Source organism: Colias philodice, chromosome 12, assembly GCF_061535455.1.
Source record: "Colias philodice isolate Cphi_HAF_F1 chromosome 12, ilColPhil1 Martin Lab GWU primary, whole genome shotgun sequence".
NCBI lineage: Eukaryota > Metazoa > Arthropoda > Insecta > Lepidoptera > Pieridae > Colias > Colias philodice.
In genome coordinates, this window is record NC_143097.1 from 421,012 (window position 1) to 444,113 (window position 23,102).

At 38.6% G+C, this 23,102-nt stretch overlaps 1 protein-coding gene across 3 annotated transcripts in view; it reads right to left on the reverse strand.

Moving 5' to 3' along the window:
• LOC149483715 (E3 ubiquitin-protein ligase znrf2) overlaps positions 1-23,102 on the reverse strand; it is a 115,457-nt gene that overhangs the window by 16,930 nt on the left and 75,425 nt on the right. The window lies entirely within an intron of this gene.

Sequence of the window (23,102 nt, forward strand, 5' to 3'; positions counted from 1 at the left end):
GTAAGGAAAACAAGGATATAATTTTATTTTGAAGTTGTTGAAATAGAGAGAAATCTACACTAAAACCATTACACTATTATAGTTGCAAAATAAGAAACTGATTGTGTGAGAAAGTAGCAATAGTATATACAGGTAGTTCATGAAGAATATAATATAGCAGGAAACTTAGGATAAGGAAATAACGTAAGAGAATGAGTCAGTGGGTAAATAAGCAAGAAATTATGAATAATTTGGAAAATCCAAAAGTGCACGCCTCATAATTTTTTTTTAATAAATATTTATTAATTATTATTTTTGTTTATTTAATAACAATTAAACCACATCGAATCAGACCCTGAAAAATGAAAGGGTTCTATTCCTGAGCATACTCAAGCGTAAGAGAAAAAAAAAGACTCGATTAGTAAAGTATTTCGGTCGCTATCGTGTTAACAAGAAAAAGGATCCGCACATACAGACACACGGACGTCCAAGACAGAACTTTTTTAAACTGTTTTTTAACTAGTTTAAATAACAAAAATGACATCAAAAATATCATGAACGTTATAAATAGTGTTTTTTCTTAATATGTGTGTGTATGTATTATCTTACAAGTGCAATGTATGATACATAAAGACATTTTACGTTTGAAAAATCAGAAGTTTTGCGCGAAGTGACAGTAGTACCCACCTCAACGCTTCGCTTATGAGGCGTGCAATACAACTCAACTTCATACAGAGTATTGTGTCCATTCATTCTTCTAAAAAACTTTTGGAATACCCCGTCACAGCAGCGGGTCTTATTTAATTTTGAAGTCATCTCTTATTCATTTTACGTGTAACTAAAATGCACACGATCTAATAACTTGTGTAACTTCTAACCTAGCAATAAAGTCATCAATATATGCCTCATCAACAAAATTTCTTCATACAACACAAAACTTTTCAAAATCTTTAGAAACTACATAACCTTACAACTCTACGATAATGTCAATACCAGTAGTGTCCCATTTCGCACCCGTCAAGTCAACGACCCCCAAACTTGCGCGTTTGGCACAAGCCATCACAAGCGTACGGGAACACAATTCAACCACGGCTCGTATAAGTGGGGCGACAGCCGCGCTAGTTCACACGACATCCTACACAAACAGTGAACGAGCGTGTTCGTTTATATTCTGTCTTGTATTTATGAGGTGTTTAATTTCACCAAGTTTTCAAGTGTAATCACTTGTTCGTGAATTACTTTACAAGTCTATTTTAGGAACGAAATTGTCAATTCTTGTATTACATGAACACAAAGTGGTACTCAAATAAGTCAAATATGAAAATTCAATTTGATTTTAATGCTTCAACAATTTCTTAAGATATCGTTAGAATTATTGTTAAACCTAGACCTTCTAAAACCTTCTAGAAATCAAAATCACATTCTATACATATAGTCGTAAAGGAAATCCATATTTCCCTTTGGATTTTCTATATTAAATTTAAATAAGAACTAATAAAACAGCACACGGAAATACCATGTCTTTCCAATGACGTCTCGCGTTCACATTCATAAACTAAACTCTGATTTGTGTGGGAAGTTATATTTCTGACCAAAAATTTACGTCAAACTTTACATTCTATACAAAGCTATTTTAATATTACTTTTCTTTTTATAGGTCACGTGTAAAACATTCTTAAGCATAAAGAAGACATATTTTCATCATTTCCTACTTCCTATTCATGTTTTTTCTAAACTGTTTTAAGGGCCACGGTACTACGAATTTGACTGATAATTGCTTACTACATAATTTAAGTAAAACACACAATTTACAGGTATGTTTAATACATAATCACACCGATGTCTACAATTACTTTCCCACATACTTATCTCAAGACAAACAAACGCCATTATTAGCCACATTTATTACAAAGAAGAACAAAAGCGATCATCGCCAACTTCGCACAAAAGACACCGAGCCTTCAGGACTATCGTGTACACAATTATGATCCTTACGCTTTGTGCTTAAGAGCCACAAATCTGTGTACCCTCGTCGCACTAATATCAAGGTCTATTGTGCAGAACTGATTGCTTCAATCCCGAGCTTGTCACGGTACATGATATGCCTCTCATCAAACTAAAATAGATAACAAAACTACCCAACTAAGAAAGTTGGCCTGATTAACTTTTGTATAGGGATACATACATGCGTAGAGCATCTTTTTAGCACTTAACATAATTAATCGTACTTACAAAAAGAAATAGTATGAATGAGGAAAATAAATAGAAGAAAAATAGCGTCTTCGTCAACAGTTATAACAATTTCACGTTTAGAAGTCATGAAAGGAATTCATTTCAAGACATACCTAGAATACAGCCAATTATTTGTCTTGTAAGAGTTCGAGACACAATAAACCCAGACGGCATACAAGAACCGTTTGAAATTGTTAGCAAGAATTGTGAGGACTAAATAACAACCCAGCTCGTCGCGAACACAACAGGGACTATCGGATAATTTGAAATGTCGTTTAAACTTTTAACTCGCTTGGAAACCAATTAAGCCATACCGCTGCTTCAGCACAAAACGTCCTTTCCTAGGTTCGTCAATTCAAGTAAAATTTATTACGGGTCGTTAACGATGATCGTTCCAAAAAAAGAATTTGAAATTCATTGAAGGAAAAGAAACATGAAAACTAAACGACCAAGAGAAGCCAGAGTTACAGGTATGTATTTGGGAAAATCCTATCAAATAGGTTCGAGAGTAAACAATCCAAGTAAGACACTCAGACAGATCAGACACTCTGTAAGATAAACATAGTCTGAGTACGAAAAATGTAAAACCATTGTACTGTCTATACTTTATTTGTTTCAAATTTCTTTATTTAATTTTAATCCAATTTAAATTGGAAGAATAAATTGGCTGTGGAAATTAAAATAATACGATTTATAACACAGTTCCTACATGACAGAACTAATTTGTATAGAGCATGATAAATGTATAATATACAACTTCGTGCTATTGCGACTGAAAAAATTACATTTTCTAGTGCAATTTATCATACAGACGCCTCCTTGTGACTTGAGATAAATCAAAAGAATTTTAAAAGATTAACTAACTTTTTATCGCAATACTCCGTCTGCATTTCTTTGGAAGCTGTTTTTATCAATTCGTTTCAACTCAGTTAAGTAGTTACTTTTTTTAACTTCATATTATTTTACAAAATTGCATTTTTATTATAACATCGTTCTTACCAATTTTCGTAGCTGAAGCGATTTTCATGAGAGTAAACTTAACAAGGTGTTCAGTTTCGATTTCATTAATGTTTTTATTTACGTTTACTAACAGAGAAGTATAAAACTTTATCCAACAATTCCGTTACCTCAGTCCATCTACAGTACAAAGTGTATCGTCTGCCAAGCTCTACTTAACACAATTCTAGCATCTAGCTAAGGGGTTAACAAAAACAATTTGCAAGATCAATTGACCCGGATACGGTCCCCTGGAGCACCCCGCGGCCGGGGGCTCAATCAATGGCCAATTAACACATTTCTCAAACGACTTTTTTGCTTTGGAAACTAATTGAACGACCTCAATTCGCAAAAGCCATTAATAGACTCTGTTTGCTCTTGCTTTTGATTATTCCATAAGCTATTTAGATTATTCAATTAAGTCTAATGGAGTGAGAAAATCTGTAGACACGAGACACGTTCCAGCGCTATTCATTGAAAAGGTATCCGTTTTAATTAATATCGTGGAAAATTAATTCAATTGCACAATATGATATTATTCTTATTAAATAAAATAGCGTGATATTCGATATACTAATTGGATTTAAATTGGAATCGAACTATTCGTGACAGGATACCTTAATTAATATCAACTTAAATATAATTGAACTAAAATTTATTCAGTGTACGTAACATATGTGAAGGTTATTCAAATTATGTGGAAAATAACAAGGGTAGACCAACGACAAATAAACTAAACAGTTATTTATTTACATATTTGATTATTTAACAGTGGCGGTACGTTCATACAAGCCGAAAAGCCCGGCTTGCCTTAGAAATTCGCTACGAGATAGGAAAATAACCAAATTCACGTTTGAATATTCGCGCGCAATGAGCAGTTCATAATTTGCTCCGAAATTCAATGAAAACTCACCTACAATATAATAATATACTAGCTGGTGCGTTGTGCGCGGGCTGCAAGCAGCCCGCGAGCCCCTTTTGCCCCTGGGTTGAAGCAATAGGGCAGTCATTTGAAAATGCATCAAAATCCCCCGTCAATTTGTTATTATTTGCCAACAGCGATTCCACAGTCAATCGGAAGTGCTTATAAATTCCCAATTCGAATATTTTCTATTTTGAAATGCTGTTGAACTTCGAGGGTGCGTGGTGCGCGGGCTGCAAGCAGCCCGCGAGCCTCTTTTGCCTCTGGGTTGAAGCAATAGGGCAGTCATTTGAAAATGCATCAAAATCCCCCGTCAATTTGTTATTATTTGCCAACAGCGATTCCACAGTCAATCGGAAGTGCTTATAAATTCCCAATTCGAATATTTTCTATTTTGAAATGCTGTCGAACTTCGAGGGTGCGTGGTGCGCGGGCTGCAAGCAGCCCGCGAGCCTCTTTTGCCTCTGGGTTGAAGCAATAGGGCAGTCATTTGAAAATGCATCAAAATCCCCCGTCAATTTGTTATTATTTGCCAACAGCGATTCCACAGTCAATCGGAAGTGCTTATAAATTCCCAATTCGAATATTTTCTATTTTGAAATGCTGTCGAACTTCGAGGGTGCGTGGTGCGCGGGCTGCAAGCAGCCCGCGAGCCTCTTTTGCCTCTGGGTTGAAGCAATAGGGCAGTCATTTGAAAATGCATTCGAATTTCCTGTCCATTTGTTACATCTGCTAACAGCGATTCTACAGTCGGTCGGTAATGCTTATAAATTCTCCATTCAAGTATTTTCCACTTCGAGAGGCTGCGCACCTTCGAGGGTGCGTGGTGCGCGAGCTGCAAGCAGCTCGCGGCTCATCCCAGGGCAGAAATCTTCAGTCAGTTGAAAATGCATAAAAATTCCCCGTCAATTTGTTAATAATATCTGCTAACAGCGATTCCACAGTCAATCGGAAGTGCTTATAAATTTCCCATTCAAATATTTTCTATTCCAGAGGGCTGTCCACCCTCGAGAGTGCGTGGTGCGCGAGCTGCAAGCAGCTCGCGGCTCATCCCAGGGCAGAAATCTTCAGTCATTTGAAAATGCATTTGAATTTCCTGTCCATTTGTTACATCTGCTAACAGCGATTCTACAGTCAGTCGAAACTGTTTATAAATTACTTATTCAAATATTGGTTAAATTATTGAAACGTGATCCCCGAATTTCATCATTTTGAGGTGTCTAATCGATAGTGGGCAGTGACTTTTCATAATAAACTGTTAAAGAGTTTACTTAACACGCTCGTCGCTTCGCTCCTCGCTACTTCTTTGAATATTTACGCCAGCCGCAGACGTGACTTGCTCGCTTCGCTCGCTTGGCTAGTGCAGTAGTTTAAAAGTTAACCTAACTCGCTCGTCGCTTCGCTCCTCGCTACTTCTTTGAATATTTACGCCGGCCGCTGACGTAACTGGCTCGCTTCGCTCGCTTGGCTAGTGCGGTAGTTCAAAAGTTAACCTAACTCGCACGTCGCTACGCTCCTCGCTACTTGTTTGAATATTTACGCCGGCCGCAGACGTAACTTTCTCGCTTCGCTCGCTTGGCTAGTGCAGTAGTTTAAAAGTTAACCTAACTCGCTCGTCGCTTCGCTCCTCGCTACTTCTTTAATATTTACGCCAGCCGCTGCCGTGATTCGCTCGCTTCGCTCGCTTGGCTCGTGCGGTAGTTCAAAAGTTAATAAATATTTTCTACTCCGGGAGGCTGTCGACCTTCGAGGTTGCGCGGTGCGCGGGCAGCAAGCGGCCCGCGGCACCGTCTTTTGCCGTTGCTATTCAATTACCCTTCCTACTATGGAAATTTACATACAAAATTTTCGAAAAAAAAAAATTCGCTTTTTACCAAAAATTTTTATATGCCTGGAAGCGGACCAGGTTTTGAAGCATTTTTTACTTCGGCGACCCCGACCTACCTGCCACCGGTTCAGAGAGCCGTTGAATTACGTGATGTATGGAAAATGGAAACCGGGGGTCGGAGAGAAATTATGAGTATGCAGTTTTGTAAATCTGGCCGATCAGAGCACAAAAGTCAATTTTCAGACCGATCGTAAAGTAACCGGCGCCACCATCTTGCCTCGAAAAATCGGCCATTTTTGAAAAAAAAATTACGTCCAATTTGAAATTTCTCAATTGCCCTGGTAGCACCCCATCTTCCTGATCATTTTTTAGTTCTACACCCCCCGGCTATCTGGCGCCGTTTCAGAGAGCCGTCGAATTTTGCGTTGTATGAAACTCGGAATCCAGCGGTGGAGACTCGATAATGAGTATGCCAACTTAATGTGCGGCTCGATTAAAGCCCCTGTGCCAAGTTTCAGCGCGATCGGACCAGCGATGGCCGTTTTAGCATTTGTATGGCGGCGGCCATTTTTTCCGCCATTTTGAATTTTTTTCACTATCTGTGGTAATTGCTCGAGGTATACTCCAAGTTTAGTTTGAGCACCCCAGATGTAGCTGATACCGTTTGCGCGGGCCGTTGACCGTCTCCGCGGGCTGTGAGAAAGTTCAAAATTTCGGATTTTTCTGGATATCCTGGGAGCTGGGTGAGTACGAATGCATCATTGGTGTATTTCTCCGTTGCGCCACCTCGTCTAAATTTACGTTTTTATGTTTGCGCCAAAAATGGAAAAATTCCAAAATCGAGCGACCCACTACGGCTCCCTGGTAGCGTCCCAGGGTGGTGATCATTTTTAGTTCCGGGACCCCCCACCCAACTCGCACCGTTTCCGCGGGCCGTTGGATTTTACGTTGTATGGAAGTTGGAAACGGGGGCCCGGAGCCACTCGAACGGGGCACCGATCGATTCGCCGGCTCGAACAGGGCACGTGTGCCAAATTTGAGACGTAAGGATTCATAAACGGCGATTTTGGCAAAGTACGGCGGCCATCTTGTTTTCGCGAAAATCGCCATTTTTCCACCACCCCTGGTAATCGCCACCAGTTCTGAGCATTTTTTGTTCCGACACCCCCCCTCCAGGTGTCACCGTTTTTGCGCACCTCCAGGGGTCCACTCGGTTTTCGAAGGTGATCGAGATCGCTATATTTTTCCTCTGGTCACTCGGCGCACCTCTACACGATCACGTCATTATCCCCCCCACTTTCCGCGTAGTTTCCGAGAAAAGCGATGTCAGTCAGTGAGTCAGTGGTAGTGTAGCTTTATATATATATGACTAGCTGGTGCGTTGTGCGCGGGCTGCAAGCAGCCCGCGAGCCCCTTTTGCCCCTGGGTTGAAGCAATAGGGCAGTCATTTGAAAATGCATTCGAATTTTCTGTCCATTTGTTACATCTGCTAACAGCGAATCTACAGTCAGTCGGTAATGCTTATAAATTCCCCATTCAAGTATTTTCCACTCCGGGAGGCTGTCCACCTTCGAGGGAGCGTGGTGCGGAAGCATCCCAGGGCAGAAATCTTCAGTCATTTGAAAATGCATTAAAATTTCCCGTCAATTTGTTATTATCTGCTAACAGCGATTCCACAGTCAATCGGAAGTGCTTATAAATTTCCCATTCAAATATTTTCTATTCCGGGGGGCTGTCCACCTTCGAGGGTGCGTGGTGCGCGAGCTGCAAGCAGCTCGCGGCTCATCCCAGGGCAGAAATCTTCAAGTCGTTTGAAAATGCATTCGAATTTCCTGTCCATTTGTTACATCTGCTAACAGCGATTCTACAGTCAGTCGAAACTGCTTATAAATTACTTATTCAAATATTGGTTAAATTTTTGAAAAGTGATCCCGAATTTCATTTATTTGAGGTGTCTTATCAATAGCGGTGACTTTTCATAATAAACTGTTCAAGACAATAAATGTGTGAAGATGTATAAAACATATTGAAAACTTCAAGTCTTTTTAGTAGCGTCGTTCAAAATCAAATTCATTATGCTTTCGGCACTAAAAATATCTAAATGCAAGGCCATAACAGTCAAAGGGTGTATCGAATAAGATATCGTTACACTATAAAAATAACTACTTTAGAAAAAACGACTTCAAAAACGGAAAAGTAAAAAATAATTAATTACTACATAATATTATTTAGTTGTGTTATTCACTATATAGGTTTGAAGTCGGTGCCAAGCACTAAGCACTTATTAAACTACGCTATTTCTTGATACAAGAACTACGATTATTTCGATACAAGAACTACCTACTTGCAATTCAATTACATTATTCGCAACATTGGCTATTTTCGATATAAAAACTACACTACTCTTGGTGTAAGTCCTACGCTTATAAATCATCTCATTCACTCAATAAATGTGTGAAGATGTGTATATTATTACGTATTGAAAACTTCATTAGTAGCTTCGTTTAAAATCAAATTCAGTATGCTTTCGGCACTAAAAATAAGAACCTACTTTTCCGTTTTTGAAGTCGGTTTTTTTAATGTGGTCTTAATAGTTTTTAACCTACGTAGTTTTTTTGTTTGACTGGGAATCGCTCTAAAGTCGCTTCTGTTCAAGAGTTTACTTAACACGCTCGTCGCTTCGCTCCTCGCTACCTATTTGAATATTTACGCCGGCCGCTGACGTGAATTGCTCGCTTCGCTCGCTTGGCTAGTGCGGTAGTTCAAAAGTTAACCTAACTCGCTCGTCGCTTCGCTCCTCGCTACTTCTTTGAATATTTACGCCGGCCGCTGACGTGACTGGCTCGCTTCGCTCGCTTGGCTAGTGCGGTAGTTCAAAAGTTAACCTAACTCGCTCGTCGCTTCGCTCCTCGGTACTTCTTTGAATATTTACGCCGGCCGCGGATGTGACTTGCTCGCTTGGCTAGTGCAGTAGTTTAAAAGTTAACCTAACTCGCTCGTCGCTTCGCTCCTCGCTACTTCTTTGAATATTTACGCCGGCCGCTGATGTGACTGGCTCGCTTCGCTCGCTTGGCTAGTGCGGTAGTTCAAAAGTTAACGTAACTCGCTCGTCGCTTCGCTCCTCGCTACCAATTTGAATATTTACGCCAGCCGCTGCCGTGATTCGCTCGCTTCGCTCGCTTGGCTCGTGCGGTAGTTCAAAAGTTAATAAATATTTTCTACTCCGGGAGGCTGTCGACCTTCGAGGTTGCGCGGTGCGCGGGCAGCAAGCAGCCCGCGGCGCCGTCTTTTGCCGTTGCTATTCAATTACCCTTCCTACTATGAAAATTTCCATACAAAATTTTCGAAAAAAAAAATTTCGCTTTTTAACAAAAAAATTTATATGCCTGGAAGCGGACCAAGTTTTGAAGTATTTTTTACTTCGGCGACCCCGACCTACCTGTCACCGATTCAGAGAACCATTGAATTTCGTGATGTATGGAAAATGGAAACCGGGGGTCGGAAAGAAATTCTGAGTATGTAGTTTTGTAAATCTGGCCGATTAGAGCATAGAAGTCAATTTTCAGACCGATCGTAAAGTAACCGGCGCCACCATCTTGCTTTGAAAAATTGGCCATTTTTGAAAAAAAAATTGCGTCCAATTTGAAATTTCTCCATTGCCCTGGTAGCGCCCCATCTTCCTTATCATTTTTTAGTTCTACACCCCCCACCTATCTGGCGCCGTTTCGGAGAGCCGTCGAATTTCGCGTTGTATGAAACTCGGAAACCAGCGATGGAAACTCGATGATGAGTATGCCAACGTAATGTGAGGCTCGATTAAAGCCCCTGTGCCAAGTTTCAGCGCGATCGGACCAGCGATGGCCGTTTTAGCATTTGTATGGCGGCGGCCATTTTTTCCGCCATTTTGAATTTTTTTCACTATCTGTGGTAATTGCTCGAGGTCTACTACAAGTTTAGTTCGAGCACCCCAGATGTAGCTGCTACCGTTTGCGCGGGCCGTTGACCGTCTTCGAGAGATGAGGGAAAGTTTAAGATTTCGTATTTTTCTGGATATCCTGGGAGCTGGGCGAGTACGAATGCATCATTGGTGTATTTCTCCGTTGCGCCACCTCGTCTAAATTTACGTTTTTATGTTTGCGCCAAAAATGGAAAAATTCCAAAATCGAGCGACCCACTATAGCTCCCTGGTAGCGTCCCAGGGTGGTGATCATTTTTAGTTCCGGGACCCTCCACCCAACTCGCACCGTTTCCGCGGGCCGTTGGATTTTACGTTGTATGGAAGTCGGAAACTGGGGCCCGGAGCCACTCGAACGGGGCACCGATCGATTCGCCGGCTCGAACAGAGCACGTGTGCCAAATTGGAGACGTAAGGATTCATAAACGGCGATTTTGGCAAAGTACGGCGGCCATCTTGTTTTCGCGAAAATCGCCATTTTTCCACCACCCCTGGTAATCGCCACCAGTTCCGAGCATTTTTTGTTCAGACACCCCCCCTCCAGGTAGCACCGTTTCTGCGCACCACCAGGGGTCCACTCGGTATTCGAAGGTGATCGAGATCGCTATATTTTTCCTCTGGTCGCTCGGCGCACCTCTACACGATCACGTCGTTATCCCCCCCACTTTCCGCATAGTTTCCGAGAAAACCGATGTCAGTGAGTCAGTCAGTGGTAGTGTAGCTTTATATATTATAATAATAATAATATGACTAGCTGGTGCGTTGTGCGCGGGCTGCAAGCAGCCCGCGAGCCCCTTTTGCCCCTGGGTTGAAGCAATAGGGCAGTCATTAGAAAATGTGTTAGAATTCCAAGTCCATTTATAATTTTCTGCTAACAGCGATTCCACAGTCAATCGGAAGTGCTTATAAATTTCCCATTCAAATATTTTCTATTCCGGGGGGCTGTCTAACTTCGAGGGTGCGTGGTGCGCGAGCTGCAATCAGCTCGCGGCTCATCCCAGGGCAGAAATCTTCAGTCAGTTGAAAATGCATAAAAATTCCCCGTCAATTTGTTATTATCTGCTAACAGCGATTCCACCGTCAATCGGAAGTGCTTATAAATTTCCCATTCAAATATTTTCTATTCCGGGGGCTCTCTACCTTCGAGGGTGCGTGGTGCGCGAGCTGCCAGCAGCTCGCGGCTCATCCCAGGGCAGAAATCTTTAGTCATTTGAAAATGCATTTGAATTTCCTGTCCATTTGTTACATCTGCTAACAGCGATTCTACAGTCAGTCGAAACTGTTTATAAATTACTTATTCAAATATTGGTTAAATTCTTGAAACGTGATCCCTGAATTTCATCATTTTGAGGTGTCTAATCGATAGCGGGCAGTGACTTTTCATAATAAACTGTTAAAGAGTTTACTTAACACGCTCGTCGCTTCGCTCCTCACTACCTATTCGAATATTTACGCCGGCCGCTGACTTGACTTGCTCGCTTCGCTCGCTTGGCTAGTGCGCTAGTTCAAAAGTAACCTAACTGGCTCGTCGCTTCGCTCCTCGCTACTACTTTGAATATTTACGCCGGCCGCTGACGTGACTTGCTCGCTTCGCTCGCTTGGCTAGTGCGGTAGTTCAAAAGTAACCTAACTCGCTCGTCGCTTCGCTCCTCGCTACTTCTTTGAATATTTACGCAGGCCGCTGACATGACTTGCTCGCTTCGCTCGCTTGGCTAGTGCGGTAGTTCAAAAGTTAACCTAACTCGGTCGTCGCTTCGCTCCTCGCTACCTATTTGAATATTTACGCCGGCCGCTGGCGTGACTTGCTCGCTTCGCTCGCTTGGCTAGTGCGGTAGTTCAAAAGTTAACCTAACTCGCTCGTCGCTTCGCTCCTCGCTACCTATTTGAATATTTACGCCAGCCGCTGCCGTGATTCGCTCGCTTCGCTCGCTTGGCTCGTGTGGTAGTTCAAAAGTTAATAAATATTTTCTACTCCGGGAGGCTGTTGACCTTCGAGGTTGCGCGGTGCGCGGGCAGCAAGCAGCCCGCGGCGCCGTCTTTTGCCGTTGCTATTCAATTACCCTTCCTACTATGGAAATTTCCATACAAAATTTTCGAAAAAAAAAAATTTCGCTTTTTACCAAAAATTTTTATATGCCTGGAAGCGGACCAGGTTTTGAAGCATTTTTTACTTCGGCGACCCCGACCTACCTGCCACCGGTTCAGAGAGCCGTTGAATTTCGTGATGTATGGAAAATGGAAACCGAGGGTCGGCGAGAAATTCTGAGTATGCAGTTTTGTAAATCTGGCCGATTAGAGCACAGAAATCAATTTTCAGACCGATCGTAAAGTAACCGGCGCCACCATCTTGCTTTGAAAAATTGGCCATTTTTGAAAAAAAAATTGCGTCCAATTTGAAATTTCTCGATTGCCCTGGTAGCGCCCCATGTTTCTGATCATTTTTTAGTTCTACACCCCCCATCTATCTGGCGCCGTTTCGGAGAGCCGTTGAATTTCGCGTTGTATGAAACTCGGAAACCAGCGGTGAAAACTCGATTATGAGTATGCCAACTTAATGTGCGGCTCGATTAAAGCCCCTGTGCCAAGTTTCAGCGCGATCGGACCAGCGATGGCCATTTTAGCATTTGTATGGCGGCGGCCATTTTTTCCGCCATTTTGAATTTTTTTCACCATCTGTGGTAATTGCTCGAGGTCTACTACACATTTAGTTTGAGCACCCCAGATGTAGCTGCTACCGTTTGCGCGGGCCGTTGACCGTCTCCGCGGGCTGTGAGAAAGTTCCAAATTTCGGATTTTTCTGGATATCCTGGGAGCTGGGCGAGTATGAATGCATCATTGGTATGTTTCTCCGTTGCGCCACCTCCTCTAAATTTACGTTTTTATGTTTTCGCCAAAAATGGGAAAATTCCAAAATCGAGCGTCCCACTATGGCTCCCTGGTAGCGTCCCAGGGTGGTGATCATTTTTAGTTCCGGGACCCCCCACCCAACTCGTACCGTTTCCGCGGGCCGTTGGATTTTCTAATGTATGAAAGTCTGAAACTGGGGCCCGGAGCCACTCGAACGGGGCACCGATCGATTTGCCGGCTTGCACAGAGCACGTGTGCCAAATTTGAGACGTAAGGATTCATAAACGGCGATTTTGGCAAAGTACGGCGGCCATCTTGTTTTCGCGAAAATCCCCATTTTTCCACCACCCCTGGTAATCGCCACCAGTTCTGAGCATTTTTTGTTCAGACACCCCCCCTCCAGGTATCACCGTTTTTGCGCACCTCCAGGGGTCCACTCGGTTTTCGAAGATGATCGAGATCGCTATATTTTTCCTCTGCTCACTCGGCGCACCTCGACACGATCACGTCAAAATCCCCCCAACTTTCCACGTAGTTTCCGAGAAAAGCGATGTCAGTCAGTGAGTGAGTGAGTGAGTGGTAGTGTAGCTTTATATATATATGATAATAATACGCCTAGCATAAAACAATGACGAATTCGAGTAAACTTTTAATTTCATCCTTCTTCCTATCAGAATAAGGTCGTACCTTTTATTTTGACGTTACAATCTAAATTGGATGGATTATAACATGTAGTTGTCTCGCTTGCACGCGTGGGCTTTTACCGGGCTTTGCGCTCATCTCTTCTAACGTATGAAATTTCGTCTAAGTAGCTACATACCTAGCTATAGAATTCTATAGCAATCAGTATGGAAAATAATGCCCGGCTTTAACAGTGTGAAGATAGTTACGATTGCGCGAACGAACGTCGTGAATATTATTGTTATTAGGTATAGTTTGTTTGAGCGGGTGATTATATCGGTGTAATTTAGGTTATGTTTTTCGAATTTTGTGATAAAATGAGTGTCGCGACAGCAGATTGTGTTGTAAATTGTGATGGTTTGCTTTGTGCTCCTCGGGGGAAAGGTAAAATCATTAAACTTTACTGAAAAACATCAATTAATTTCTTCATAAAAACCAACTCCCGATTTGTGCATTACCCAAACAGCTAGTAAGTCACTTAAACGAAATTTTAATTAAAATATGTTTACGAATTATACACTGGGGTAGATCCCTTTAAAAATAATAAAAAGTGCAAAAAAATCGCAGTCGGATGAAACCCATTAGAAAAGGAGGGGAATATGATGAAAATTAAAGGAAAAATAAATTACGGTCAATCCGAGTTCGGGAAGTGGGAGGGGGGAGCTTTTAAGAGAAAAAAATGGTTTCTCTCGATTTCCGACAAAACTACAAGTCCTACGGAAAAAAGTTCAATGGCAAAGTTGTAGGTAATAAAAAAATCTACAACTTTTGTATTGACAATTTTTTCACATAACCTCAAAATTTAGGTGAAAAATTCAAAAAACCAAGTTTTTGGTTTTTTATTTTAACTACTTCAAAATTTATTTTTTTTCTACGACATTTGGTAGAAACTTGCTTTATTATGTCCCAAATACACTGTAATTTATTTGATTGAAAATATTTATTTTTTCGCCTTATTTTGAATTAATACCAAAAAAACAACCTAATTTTCAATCGAAAAGTCACCCGTCAAAATATCAGCTTTTTTCAAAAACTTTGGGAGCCTTTTATTCATCAAAATCTCTTCTTTTATATGGTGTAAAAAAAATAAACCTTACCATAGTAAATGTTCTCAGGAAATGCTTACAAACAGTGTCATAATTAGCTTTTACTAAATCAGGCACACTTCTCGAACTCTATATCTTCTCTTGTATCGGCTTTTCGGTAATATTTCAAAAGAAAAAAAATTATCTGTTCTAAGTATAATATTTTACAGCATATTCAAAAGCAAAATGATGTCGATAAAAACATTTCAGGTAGTTTGAGAAGTGTGCCTGATTTAGTAAAAGCTCATTTTCACACTGTTTGTATGCATTTTCTGAGAACATTTACTATGGTAATGTTTATTTTTTTTTACACCATATGAAAGTAGAGATTTCAATGAATAAAAGGCACCCCAAGTTTTTGAAAACAGCTGATATTTTGACGGGTGACTTTTCGATTGAAAATTAGGTTGTTTTTTTGGTATTAATTCAAAATAAGGCGAAAAAATAAATATTTTCAGTCAAATAAATTACAGTGTATTTAGGACATAATAAAGCAAGTTTCCACCAAATTTCGTAGAAAAAAAATAAATTTTGAAGTAGATAAAAATAAAAAACCAAAAACTTGGTTTTTTGAATTTTTCACCTAAATTTTGAGGTTATGTGAAAAAATTGTCAATACAAAAGTTGTAGATCTTTTTATTATCTACAACTTTGCCATTGAACTTTTTTCCGTAGGACTTGTAGTTTTGTCGGAAATCAAGAGAAACCATTTTTTTCTCTTAAAAGCTCCCCCCTCCCTTTTCCCGAACTCGGATTGACCGTAATTTATTTTTCCTTTAATTTTCATCATATTCCCCTCCTTTTCTAATGGGTTTCATCCGACTGCGATTTTTTTTTGTTTCAAAAATTATCTACTCTAGTCTATAATCGATTTCATGAATAAGAATTGCTAAGAAGCCCCAGCTGTTGAAACTTGCACATTTGGTACTTGGTATTTATGATTTCTGCTAGTAGGTATAAGGTAGTTCTTCCACGGAGCGTGCTTTCTATAGGTACGTATTTAAGAAATACACAAGGCCAAGAACGCCTTGAATTATCAATAATTAAAAGTTGTTAGGTAATTGAATTCTAAAACAATCACCTACTTTCTTCCGATTCCGATTCCGATTCCGATGTTATAAAATCTTTCCTTCAGAAGATCGCCGTTTTGAATTATTAGAATATAAATGATCTGTTCAATTTTATTAATAATATAATGTCATACAGTTTAATATAATTTATCGATTTTAATGATAAACGTTTGACTCAACTGTTAGCGGGCGCGCGTAAAAATTTAGAAGATTTGATTCGGTAATTACACAGTATAGGTACCTTAGGAAGGTTTCTGATTCAAGAAAAGGGTACCCAGCAAAAACTTTGAAAACTTTGGGCTTGCCCCGTCCTTTCACCCTAGGCACGCCACTGTTATTTAACTTTGATGTGATGTTCATCCACAACAACTTCATCATAATAGAAAGCAATCCATATCGCATATTTCACGGCTACACTATTAACATCAAACACACAAACACACGAGATCATTTCGCTGTTTACGACTCATTGTTTGACGTACTAATGGATTACACCGCACCACTGTGTACAAAGCAATCACCCAGCGTACATATGTTTGTTAAATAAATAAATTATCGACGGACTTCCTCGTATTGATAATAGTTTATTGAAACATTCGACTGAACGAAAGTTACTCATGCGTAGTTAAAACGATAAATGTATTTAACATCTGCGGCAGTAAAATTAAAATATTTGCTTGAAAATGTTTTGCAGCGTATAGGAAACGTAATTTTTAATTAACTCCTAATTAGATGTAAAATCCTTCCTCCTTAACCTCGTGGCAAGAAATAAATAATGAGGCTACTTCAAATGTAATCCAAAAGGGTATATTTTTAGTAGGTATTAATGTTTTTGTTCGGACGCAAACACATTTTTATTGAAATTGAGAATCAATATCATAATGAATGCTGTTTAAAGACATGGAAATTACCGCGATCCGTGTCACGATAACGCGAACATAATCTAGAAATTACGGAGCGGGACGTCAAACACGTCCGCACGCAACGAGCGCCGGGCGGCGACTGAAAGCTTTCGCCTTTCAGCTAGGTTCTACCGTTCTAAGCCTGGAGGCAGAAGGGGTGGAAAATTGCATACCAACTTCTACTGTTTTAATAAAATATAATAGTGCATCTACACGAACGTAAAGCATGATCAATTTACGCAAATGTATGTGCACTTTTCTCTTTTGGACCCTATCATAAACGTTAAAAGTGCATTTTTATATTGAAAAAAAAAAATTGTATTTGGCAATGCACAGATAGTAATTCCCAATGGCTGTGTGCCAGTAAGCAATGCCAATGCACTGGTCTGTAGTTCGATACCCTTTAAACAATAACCCACATTCGAAGACGTACTAATTGAATTAGAAGTATGGCTGAAATACATATAGTATTTCAGATTTTTAAAGTAAACATTTAAATATATTTTGGACTTTCCAGTTCGAGAATTTTTTTTAACTCATAATGATCAGAACATCTACAAATGGTATTTCTTTCGATACTAAATATTATGAACAACATCATTTGAGGTGGAATTGTTTAAATTTTTATCAGTTTTTTATTGCATCAAGTATTTTGCAGACTGAGACTTACTTGAAAAGATAGGAAGAAAGAGTCGAGGTCCTTCCATGTACAATTTCAAGGCGTTACAAAGGAACTTATCGAGTCAGTCCACAACAAAATCCCGGAAAACAATAAACATACCAGGTACCGAGACTACGGCCACACCCGGCGTCGCTCGCGATCGATGCGGCTAGACGGCGCACCATCTAAGGATTTTACTATTTCAAAATAACCCGGAAGTGTTCGCTTCAAGGAAAACTAACCTTTAATTCAATGAGGATAAGGGCGATAATGCTTTGCATGAACACTGTCTAGACGGGAGACAGGACAAAAACTTGTTAAATATGTATGGCATAATAATACGAGTTCAGTTTCAGTTTAGTTAGTTGTATGGCATAATAATACGAGAGATTATTTTTATAAATGTGAATATGATGCGAACCCTCTTCTATGTGGAAGGATAATGTACACTTATCACGGTATTCTTATCACGAATACATTTATTAGGTTATCGTTTTAGTAGTAAATGTATTAGTGGCGAATTTTCAGTTTGTGTTATGAATTATTATTACTTATTTAGAACAAGTAGTGATGAGACAAAGACATGCTAATTGCAATATATTTTTTGTTTCACATACATTTATCGAATTTCCACGTTTCACAAAATAAAACAATGATGTACAGTTCAATCTGGGCCGACCCGCTAGCCCGCACTTAACTAAATAATTGACCACGTTTAAAATAACTTACTATTGAAACCGCTTCCATATTTCTATAATTAACACAAAAACCGGAACGAATGACAAAGCAAATGTAAACGACATTTCTCTTATAAACAGTTATGTCTTCCCAAATATAGGTTCCTAACTGTATCGATATTAACACGTTCCGAACGAATTTTTCTCAGAAAGAAAATCAACATTGAAATGACGTAAAAATATTCCAACAGCGAGATCATAACGCCTTGTTCCGGGAAAATTGAATGGGAAAATAAGATATTTTTGCTCAAGTAAATACATGGTTATAAAACCAAAATACAACTATTTCATATGAAAATGTATGTTTTTTATGTATTCATAAGTAAAACTCAACCAATTTAAGAAGCTCTTTAGAATCTCCACATTATGGATATAAGAAATTTCCACACAGATAGTATTTGCACACGACATCGTCGATGATAACGTTTCAACTGTTATGTAATAAATATATCCTTCCTTATATCAGATAAACTGTAATCATGATAATAAACGAATAATGAATACTTAACTGAAGCCAAAAGTAAATAAATTATAGTTTCATAAATTACAGAGATAGGGTAATTTAAAAATCGCACTGCCTTACTTTGTTGACAAATTGTCCTCATTCATTACTGAAGACTCGAAACATACCTGTAAAGAACAAAATTATACGATTAATTCATGTAATTTTAAACATTAAGCTATTGGGAAAAGTTAATAAATATAAACCTTGAAACTTCTGTCAGAATTCGTTTCTAAAATAAATTCTGTCATTAAAATTAGAAGATATGAAATTTAGGTAGACTATTTTCCCTAAAATAGTAACGACAAGTCAACACCACAAATCTTAAGACCATTAAAACAGAAAATTTCCATCTCACTGTGCAATAAAATCATAAAACGTCACTTCATTATACGTAACTTGCTCCTCATCATCTCTATATTTAATCGGTTTTACTGATAACACGTCAACGTTGCTTCGAATTACAACTTCCAGAATGGTACCTAATCATCCTTGTTTTTATCTGATCGATTGACCCCATGTTATCGCCTATCGCTTGTAATATTTACGCGATACACCTCTATATAAACAACCCATATCTAAATCCGTGTATTTGTCAAATAATATTACCTCAATATCTATCAACTTCCTAAACATATTTGGAAAATTTTCGTGCGCAAGAAAAAAAAATATTTGCAGTAGAATATTAAAGAACCGGAAAATAATATTATGATGAGGCGGTATTTAGATACAAATACCGCCGTGTTTAGTTTTACCGAAGCGATACTTTCGACAGTTGGGCTACCCACGTCACCCACAGCCTAAAAAATAAGAAACCTATAAAAAGCTTTCAAAGAATTTAGGTCCCCGTTGTCTTAACAGGCATCAGTATATGCATCTTATTCTATTGAAACTATCTATTAGAAACTCAATCAAAGCTCGTAAAACATAATTGTTATTAAATGACAAACAATATCTTCAATCTGGTGCTTCCCCACTTACTTCCGCCTAATCAAACAGTTATCAGTTAAGAGCATGACTAATATGACGACATCTGCACACGTTGAGTGATTCATGCAAAAAATTGTACAATTATTAATAATCACGTACACACCCTATTTCCATGAAGTATATACGTCACTGTATAATTATAATAATTCTAAGTAACCCGGCAATATTGTTATGCCAGGAATCAGGTTATTCAAATGACAAAGGGGTAGAAAAATAGTAGGTAAACGATCTATTCTCATTCCTAGCATCAAATTAATATTTTATTAAAAATCTGTCAAGTAGTTTTCAATGAGTATGACAAACGGTCGGTGTTAGATAGCCCATTTATCGAGAAAGGCTGGCTATAGGCTATACATATCTTTACGCTAAGACCAACAGTAGCGGAGCCAAGCGGGTGAAATCGCGAAGCGCAGCTAGTAATATATGATATGAGATAAATAAAAAGCAAACTCAAAACAAAACAAAACGCATGTAATCGAATTCGCGATGGTCTAGCGCATCTAAAAATAGCCAATTGCGACGGACATAGTAAATTGCATTAGCATGTGCGCACACGCAGTTGCACTCTCTTTTATAAATTTACTTTCTTTATTTAGTTCTGATTGTTCCATCTCAAACTGGTATGAGAGATGTTATCTCGAAAACAACGTCTTCGAGTTATCAAAGTACTTGATTCTTTTGAAATATATTTAAATTTTACATAACTCTTTTGACATTGGAAGCAATATACTTGATCAATTTGGAAATTGCATTATTACAGCTTAATAATTAATTCTTATAGCAGTCGCTATTGACGATATGTTTTCCACAGCGTAGATGAAAATTTCACCACTTTAGCGCATATTACACATACATATATGAAGAGTTTACGAAGTGATATATCGGTACTATCGTGCCATCTAAAACCAAAATTATCGCAAAATTAGGCAAACATAGGGACAGACCCAGACAGCGGGATGCGATTTTAAAACAAACAATTCTCAACCTGAAAACAGTCATACAATTGCTATACAAGAACAACGCGCAAGGGCGTCCATTCCCGACAATCATCACAGATCATTATAATCTCAGAGCGGAGGGCCCTCCCGCGGCCGTTTAGCGCGTCTTTGTTCCAGCAAATTGCACGCAATTCCACGGCACCAGCTATACTATGTACCTACTATGTATTGTTGACCCCGATAGTTTCGACGCTTTACTGGGGATTCTAAAATTTTAGTAAACGTTTTCGGGGAATAAGAGCGGAGATGTTATATAAGGTGCTAGTTTGCAGATAAACGCTCTATGAATTAGGCCACGAATATACCTATTACCTACTTTATAAGACAATTTTAGTGGAACTTCTCTTCGTGTAGACTGTATTTAGAATGGATGACCTGAACCGTGATTTAATTCTCTACTCTAGACCTTGCATACACAAATTGTCTCCCTCTTCCAAACTCAAACATTTATTTATGTATTCAATAAGACTAGAAGTACTTTTGAATCGTCATTATACATAGTTTTACCACTTACCACCGATTCGGAAAGCAGTTTCTACGGGGAAGCACTGGCAATAACTCCGCAGTACTCCAAACCCATTTAACCTAAATATTTCCACCGACCACAAGTTCGATGCTCCCAGCTGGCCAGGTTCATTGATTGTGAGGTCTAGACCTATCAGAGTTATTGCCCGATAGCCAGCCGCTAACGCACCGTTATCAGCTACTGATTTATGACGTTTGCTATTACTATCAACACTTGTTTATTTTTATAATTGGTTGTTTAAAAATTTAAAGAATTGGAAATATTCGATCATGATGCGGGTCGTTTTTGCTTCCTTCGTCGTACCGCAGCGACGCGACGCCTGAACGTTTAGCTTTAAACCATGGTCCCGTTCCGGCGATGAAATTACTTCTTCTAGGTATATCATCTATATTTTGGACAAATACGTGTGAAGTATTGTTCTGTTTTTCAGATTGATTTCCGTTACGGAAAATTAGTAATTGATCACTGACTCGTGAGATCAAGCCTTTAAATCTCAACTGAGAATCGAATTCAGGATCTGACGATTCTAAATTCACGCTTTAAGCACTGTAGGACATAGATTAAGCAAGTTGTGTTTAAGACGCATGTTATTACCTCCCTACTGCTAGGGGAAGTCCCGTCAATCGATCACCTATACTAATAGCAAATATTATATAGATAAGATTTGTTGAATATTTTAGAATTATACCTACACAAGTATTTGTTTTGTTATTAATTTGATAATCGCGGAATAAAGCCTAGATTTCCTAGTGTTATATTACTTATTCTACATTACGAAACGTAAATAGAAAACAGCATTTAATCCGCACTTCTAAAACTTGTTTAAATATTTTCAGAAACTCGTAACTCTTGTACGAAATGGGAGACAAAATATAAAGAAATAGAACGTTTCTTTGAAAACATGTTTTTCATTTTATTTTCCTTTCTTGGCAGCCATATTAACCATCATTATTGTATTTCATTCCCTTTGTGCTACAGTATAATTAGTACCATTAGTATCGATTTCTAGGTTACAGGTACAATATAATTGACTCAAATGTAACCTAATACGACGACCACTCAGCTTTCCGCCCGCGGCTTCGTCCGCGTTAACATGCGTACATGTGACATAACTAACCTCTATTTCAATTCTTCACGTTGAATTTTAAAGATAAGTTATTATTACCGTCCACTTTAAGTACCTATACCAATAATTAGTATAAATGCCAAAAATTTCAATTACCTATCTCCTCAATTACTTTAGAATTAATCAAAATAGGTTGATCTGTTTTCTCACATAATCGATGCATGTACGCATATAAAATATGAGCACTAAATTTATTATATTATAATTCTTTCCATTTCACAACAAATAGATTTGATTTGTTTCAAGTATTGTTATCTCCAATCACATTAATTTTACCTATAATTTTAATTCTTTTGAAATAATGAACCATTCAATATTAGAAATAGACGGTGAATGGAGAACAAAACTGAAAACACTTGTTAGCTCAAAGTCGGACAAAGTCACGGCTGGTCTAGACTACAGATTTAAATATTTTCATTTGATTGAATTTCAACTATTTTAATTACCCGACTACGGCAAAGCAAAAGGAGGGTTATGATTTTGACAGGCTATGTATGTATGTATGTATATATGTATGTATGTATGTATGTATGTATGTATGTTCATCTGTTCCCTCGTAATTTCTAAACTACTTATCAGAATTCGACAAATGACATATCATTAGAAGCGTCTTAATTGTCCGCTGGTTATAGGCTATATGGGGTTTCATAAAATCTAATGTGACGCCCTCTAGCGGACAAAACATACAGAGTAAAAAAATAAAGTTAAGATAAATATGCCGTGTTTGGTATCATTTGAAAGCTTTTTACTTGCACATTTTGAATATATATATATATTACTAGCATTTGCTTGTGACTTTACCTGTATTCATGGGCTGATTGCATATAATTCACATCTTTTCGTTCATAGCTTCTTTATTAGTTCATCAATTTAACTTTTGTTTTATACTTTTTCAGCGTCGTTTTTTGTCGTAGTTGGGTTTTAGTTGTTTTACTTTTTATCTTGTTAGCTTTATTAATACCTAGTTTGATCTTAAAAATAACATTTATTTTTAATGTTAGAAAAATGCAATTTTTAGTAATAATTTCAATGAGTGGATATTTACGTAGTTGTAAAATATGTAGC